Source organism: Bos grunniens, chromosome 2 (genome assembly GCF_055505025.1).
Source record: "Bos grunniens cultivar Pamir isolate PY7600 chromosome 2, Bosgru_T2T1.0, whole genome shotgun sequence".
NCBI classification, from domain to species: domain Eukaryota; kingdom Metazoa; phylum Chordata; class Mammalia; order Artiodactyla; family Bovidae; genus Bos; species Bos grunniens.
In genome coordinates, this window is record NC_141166.1 from 14,276,676 (window position 1) to 14,282,675 (window position 6,000).

Sequence of the window (6,000 nt, forward strand, 5' to 3'; positions counted from 1 at the left end):
CGATAACGTGTACATTTTGAATAGAAAAGCCAAAGAAACTGCATCTCAAGTGTTACATCCCACTTCTTAGTTATCCCCACCTAGAAAAGGCTTTCGTGATACACCTATTACAGGCTCTCATGATGGCAACGAACAGAACCCCAGAGTTAATATCTAAAAAGAGACAATAGACTTCCATTTGCAACTAGCAAGGGAATGAAATTGTCACTGCCTATAAAAATGAGGGAAATGATTAATTGTTTAATGGGTGGTGTCTGGCTGTAGCCTCTGAGGAAAGGTTAACCAAAACATAGCTGGGATAAATCTGTGTGAATTGACATGGGTGAGGTGCAATTTAATTATGACCATCAAAATCTCGCTGGATTATCACACTCTAGACTCAGCACCTGTTCTCCTTTCCTCTAAGGACAGAGCAAAAGGCAGGAGGGTGACCTCCTTGTGTGAGAATTCTTAATGCATACACAAGACTTGAAATAACTTTAATTGCTGTTATTGTCACACCCCCACAGTTATCACCTTGGTGATAAAAATTTCAGCTATGTCTCCATGCACACATGCAGATGACGTATCTTTTTCTAACAAATTAGAATTGTACCTTTTTGAAGCTTGCTTTATAATACATATTAGTATCTCCTAAATATCTGCGCCAATGAGTTTTAATTTACATCATTCTAAAGGCTACATAGAAATCCATTCTATGAATGGAGCATCATTTATTTACCGAGTCACCTGTTTTTGTGCATATAAGGTTCAGTTCAGTTCAGTTCAGTCGCTCAGTCGTCTCCGACTGTTTGCGACCCCGTGAACCACAGCACGCCAGGCCTCCCTGTCCATCACCAATTCCTGGGGTCCACCCAAACCCATGTTCATTGAGTCAGTGATGCCATCCAGCCATCTCATCCTCTGTCGTCCCCTTCTCCTCCTGCCCTCAATCTTACCCAGCATAAAAGGTAGAGGGTTGCTTTTCGTTTGGGGGGTTTTGTTTTGTTTTGTTTTGCTGTTATAAACAACACTTCAAAAATCATCCTTGTAATTAAATCACTGACGCCTCCATGAGTTTCTCCTTTGAATAAATTTTAAGAAGTGAAATTTCTGGGTCAATTTGTCTGCAAATTATAATGCTTCTCCTAGGTATTTCCAAATTGCAGCAAGTGTTAAAAATTCAGTTTACATCTGGCAACCATGTCTTTAAAGAGATAATTATTCAAGTAATTATAGAGGAAAATCAGAAAATAATATGACCAAAAGTGTGAAAGTCAGAATCACTCATCGTTTTACCGTCCAGACATCACGCCTGTTGCTGTCTTGGAATCCACCGCCTCTCTCTGTCTCTCTGTCCCCCTCTCTCGCTCTGTCTCTGACTGTCTCTCCTGTATCTCTGCCTCTGTGTCTTTCCCTCTCCCGCCCCTAAGTCTACCTACCTACCTGTCTCTTGCTCGCTCGCTCTCTGTCCCTCTGTCTCTCTCTCTTTCTCGCCCTCTGTCTCACTGTCTCCTGGGTCTCTCTGTCTCACTCTTTCCTGTGTCTCCCTCTTTCTCAGCAAAACCAGGGTCACCTCTCGCACGGAGCTCTGTGATCTGGGCGGCACTAATAATTCCCCACGTTCGGCAGAACCTGTGAGCTGGCCCAGCACTCTCACATGTTATTATCGCCCTTTGCCAAGTGAGACCCCGAGGCTCAGGGCAGTCCTCCCTTGCCCAAGCCCCACAGCTCCTGAGTGTCTCCAAGTCAGGATTTTTAAGGCTCCAGGCTGTCCCAGCCATTTCCCGAGTCCACACGTGTGTGAGGCAGCTAAACCCAACCTCACCCAGCCCAGACTGTTGCCAGGAAACCACAGGGACAGGGCCTTGGAGGAGGCTGCGGGGACTGGCCGGCGCTCTTCCCTCCACCTCGGGGCCTGCGTCTCAGCGTCCATCTCCTCCACTTTGCACCTCCTCCAGTCCACTGTCCCCTTCCTCTCCCTCTCTGGGCACCAGACAAACTCCAGCACCAGGTCCCAGCCTCCAGGCCACCTCTCCAGGAACCCTCCCGCTCCCCACACTCCAGTCCAGTTTGGCCGCCTCTCCCCAGGCCTCTCATAGGACCCTTTTCTCCCCACTAGCCTCAGACATGTGCTCTGATGGCCAGTTTCCCTGCCGTCCCAAGCTGAGCTTCCCTGGACTCAGGGCGGGTGCCAGACCCACCATGTGCTCTCTGGGGCCCTACACAGGACACACACCAAGAAAGGTCTGTTGAAGGAAGCACAGACCCGCTGGGTCCTGGCAGCTCGGGCCCTCCCCTTTCTGCCCTCCCGCCTCCTCCCCGTCTCTTCTCTCCTCCTTTCTCTCATCTCCTCTGGTCCTCTCCTCCCGTCTCCAGCTACATTTTCTCCTTCTTCGATCTCATCGAGCCCTGTGGCTTGAAATACCACATGTACACTCTCAGATTCCAAATCCCTCTTTGCTGAACTCCAGACCTGGTATCTCCATTCACGTGGCCCCCCAGGCTTCTCAAACACAAACATCCTAAAACAAGCTCTGGGCTTTCTCCACACAAAGCCAGCTGTCCAGCACATCCTGGGTCTGTGCTGTCTCAGGTAGCAACATCACCCATCCGCTCAGTCGCTCAAGACAGAAATTAGGAGTCATCCCTCATTCCTTCCTGTTCCTCATCCCCTGCTTCCAGCCCATCAGCAGGTTCTGTCCACTCTGCTTGCAAACTCCATCCCACTCAGAAGCCTCCCTCCCTCCCCATTGCCAGCCTCGCAGCCTGGGTACCACCATCGTCCTCCTGGACGACTGTGATGCCCTTTCTCCTGGCCTCCTTTCCTTCCTGCCCCTCTCCTACTGCTCCCCACGTGGCAGCCAGAGGGAGCTGCTCCCGACAGAAATCAGGTCAACTCTTCCCTTAGAACCCGCGGATTCCACTGCCCTTAGAATAAACCACATCTCACATCCCAGCCTAAGAGGCTCTGCACGATCTGGCCCCCTGCCTGTCTTTCCAGTTCATCCTGGGCCTCCCTCCCCCTTGCTCACCACCTCCAAGCCCCTCTGACCCCTTCCAGTCTTGAGAACACAGCAAACCCATTCTCACCTCCAGGCCTTTGTCCATGCTGTGCCCCTTACTGGGGTCTCCAGTCCCTCTCCTGGCTAACTCTTCCCACCATTCAGAACTCTTGTCCTTATATGTTACCTATGCAGAGAAATCATCCCTGACAATGTCACTCTCTCTGAAGAATATTCATTTAGGACTCCCCTGGTGATCCATTGGTTAAGACTCTGCACTTCCAATGCAGGGGGTACGGGTTTGATCCCTGGTCTGGGAACTTAAGATGCCACATGCCGTGCAGTGAGACCAAACAATAAATTTTTTTTAAAAGAATATTCTCTTGTTTTCCTCTATCTCAACACACTACTTAACACAATATGTATTATATTGTGTTTCCCTTGTTTTCCATATCTCCAGTAGATGCTCCACAGGGCAGAAACTGGGTCATCACATAGCAGGTGCTCAATAAAAATTAACTGACCAAATAATAAAGTGGTTAAGAGTGCACGCTGCCAAGTGACACCTGCATGACCTTGGACAGGGTCTTGCACCCTCTTTTGCTCAATGTCTTCAGTCATCAATTGGAAAGAAGAGTCCTGCCTCATAGGGTTGTCACAGGGAGTAAATGAGATGAGGTTAAGTGCAGTTCTTCGCACAATAAATGCATTAAAAGCACAGTAAATAAAAAAGTGCTCAAGAGATATGAGTAGTTTTCAGCACATGTGTTGGATGAATAAGCAGCCCTATAGAGCACGTGTTCAGAGATTGGAATCCAAGGCTCAGAGAGAGGGAACGACTTGTTCAAGGTCACGTGGCTAATGCGAGTGGTGGTAGGGCGCCTCCCAGGTCTGTCGGCGACAAGTGTGCCAACAGTGTGTCGATTCTCAGGGTGTATGTGGGCGCCATGGTGTGTAGCTCAGAGACCAGCAGGACCCGGGGAGAAACGGAATAAAGGAAACACAGCCCTGGGAGAGGAAGAGCCCAGGTGCGGGGTCAGAATAAGAGGGACACCAAGGGTGCGATCACATAAAGACTTATCCCCAATTTACCTAAAGATAAGGGAATGTGGCTGTCCGTGTCCTGAGATTAGTGTGGGAGCCTGGAGCCACCAGCAGACCCTGCATGCTTGGAATTGCGTCCTCTCTGACCCTAGGGACTCTCTTAACGCTGCCAAGGTGGAGGGGCAGGGACTCAGGGGACAGAATGACTGCCCTCACCGGGCAGCCACTCAGGATGCTGAGGTGCTGAGGCCAGGGGAAACAACGAATCAGCAGGTGGGCTAGGGTCCAGGCCCATCCTGGAAAAGGCCAGCTACGAGTTTCCATGGAGCCCATCGCCATGGTAACCAAACCTCCGCAGCAGGACTCCAGCAGAGCCAGGAAAGACAAGCTCCTTTCTTGTCCATATCCCAGGAGCCTAAGGAGGAGGTGCGGAGGGAAGTGGGGACAATCAGGCTTTCTGAGCCAGGGTGGAGGTGGGGGCAGGGAGAAGTAGACGTTGTTTTCCTGCTCAACCGGTCAGCCATAAACCACAGGAACGTGGCACCCTATTTCACGCCTCCGTGCCTTTGCTTACTATTCCGTCCCCTGGAATAATAAGCCCTCCCCCCACCTCTGTCTTCCCCAAGTGCTCCCTGCTGTCATCCATGCCTGACTTTTTACCTGCTGACCCTTTCAGCAGAATCGGCCCCTCCCACCTCTGGCCACTCAAAGTCCTTCTTTCTCATACATTCCCAGTATGCCTGGCTCCCTCGAGAGCTTGGGGAGGGTGGGTGGTGGTCCAGAGCACGGGCTCAGAAGTCACAGAGACCTGAGTTCAAATCCCAGTTCTGCCATTAACAGGTGGAATGACTCATGGTAAGCCAGGTACCCCTTCAAGCCTCAACTTCCTCACTTGCAACTTTCCAGGTAGGTGATATCGGGCAAGTTTCCAAACCTCTCTGAGTCTCGGTGTCTTCTGCGAGAGGAAGTGATCCCGAAGCCTGGGCACGGTTAGCATGGCTGTTCTCACTCTACCTCTCCCTCCTCTTGCAGGCGGGCTTCCAGCTCCCCCCAGGCTCACACCCAGACTCCCACCCCTGTATTGGCCCCCTCTTTCGCCAGGACTGGAGCCTGGCCTTGTCCATCTCTTGTAGGGCAGGCTCTTTGAGGCACCAAGTGTCCCTGGCGCTCAGCACAGTGCTGACATTTCCAGCCCAACACCTGTGAGCGAGCCTTGTGATGGAAGACAGATCCCCCAGGCCATGCTGACAGCAGGGTCAGCCTCTGGGCTTCGTGTGTGTGTGTGTGTGTGTGTGTGTGTGAATGGCTGGTAGCAGATATTCTAATATACATTCAGACACACACATGTACCTACGTTCTCACAAATCCTCATACATGCTCCACACAAACTTGACAAAGGAAGGACAAGGGCATCCCTGGTCACATTGGTCTGTATCCCACCGGCCACTCCATGACCCTATTTTCCCCCAGACTTCCCCCTATGCAGCCCAAACCCCAAGGCTCTTTGTTTTTACAGAGCAGGTGAGGAGTGAAGCAGTGACCCCGCCTAGTCGTGTGAATCTGTGACTCAGGCTGTGGAAGTAACTCAGATTGGTAGCCCGATGGTGGGTCTACCTGGACACCGTTCTCTAGCTCTGGAAGCAACCAGATTTCTGGGACCATACAGCAGGATTGCCTCCATCCTGCTGTCGTGGGGCCAGCGAGGGACAGTCACACTGCCCCCCATCCTGCTGCCACTTCCCTTTGAGCTCCTTGGGTGAGACTTGGGTCTCCAATCCTCAGCCCTTCTGTTTCATCCTGGGCATCTGAGTCCACCAGGCTAGGCCACACCCTCTGCCTCTCTGGAGTCCCTCCACATCCATCTTGAGAAGCAGGCAAGAAGGCGATTACGTCCCTCAAGCCACAAAGCTGCTAAACATTTGCTGACACTGATGGAGCCCTTCCTCTATCCCTGAGTACTTCACCTGTATTA